The following is a 1,267-nucleotide window of genomic DNA, read 5'->3' on the forward strand; positions in this document are numbered from 1 at the left end:
ACACACACACACACTCACACACACACACACACACACACACACACACTCACACACACACACACACACACGGATGTGGGAGCATCCAGCTCTTCATCACTGCAGAGGAAGACTCTGATCAGCAGAACCAGACAGACCTGGATCAGAGACCTGGGTCTGGATCTGGTTCTGGTTCTTTAGATGACCCAGAAACCCCAGAGTGACAGGAAACAGGACTTTAGTTCAGATCAGATGATCCCTGCAGAACTGAGACCTGGACCTCCAGCTGAAGGATGACGGCTGTTTCAGGTTCTGGTTCTGGTTCTGGTTCTCAGATGATCCCTGACTTCAGGTTCTGTTGGAGGAGTTGTTTGGACTTCTTCTGTCTCGTGTCCTCCACTGGTCCAGGTTTTTCAGATCCAAGAACTTCAGATGAAAAGAACTTTCAGGAAAGTCCTGATTATTGAGAGGAAAGAGAAGAAGATCAGAACCAGATCTAGACCTCTGGATCAGGACTTCTAGATCAGGACCTTTAGATCAGGACCTCTGGATCAGGACCTTTAGATCAGGACCTCTGGATCAGGACCTTTAGATCAGGACCTTTAGATCAGGACCTCTGGATCAGGACCTTTAGATCAGGACCTCTAGATCAGGACCTCTGGATCAGGACTTCTAGATCAGGACTTCTGGATCAGGACCTGTGGATCAGGACTTCTGGATCAGGACCTGTGGATCAGGACTTCTGGATCAGGACCTGTGGATCAGGACCTGTGGATCAGGACTTCTGGATCAGGACCTGTGGATCAGGACTTCTGGATCAGGACTTCTGGATCAGGACCTGTGGATCAGGACTTCTGGATCAGGACTTCTGGATCAGGACCTTTAGATCAGGAGTTCTGGACAGTTTCCAGGCAGATCTTTAAATCTTTGAAGTCCATCTTGTCTGCTTTCTTTCTTCTTCTGTTTTTTTACATCAGTTTTAAACTCTGACCTCCACGTTTGTTGTTGTTGTTGTTGTTGTCGTGGTTGTTGTTGTTGTTGTTGTTGTTGTTGTTGTTGTTGTTGTTGTTGTTGTTTTGTGGATCTGAACCGGGTTTATGTTCTGGATAATCTCCACTCATCTTTAGTCAGAACCAGAGTCATGTGATCCATGTGTTACAAGGTCCTCTGTCCTGCAGCAGAGACAGATGTCCAACATGAGACATCATCAGGACTGATGGACAACATGGACTGTCTTTGGAACCAGCTGATGGTCCCTGAAAAACCAGGTCCAGACCAGATCCATCAGAGT

This window comes from Austrofundulus limnaeus, unplaced genomic scaffold (genome assembly GCF_001266775.1).
Source record: "Austrofundulus limnaeus strain Quisiro unplaced genomic scaffold, Austrofundulus_limnaeus-1.0 Scaffold1268, whole genome shotgun sequence".
Taxonomy (NCBI): Eukaryota; Metazoa; Chordata; class Actinopteri; order Cyprinodontiformes; family Rivulidae; genus Austrofundulus; species Austrofundulus limnaeus.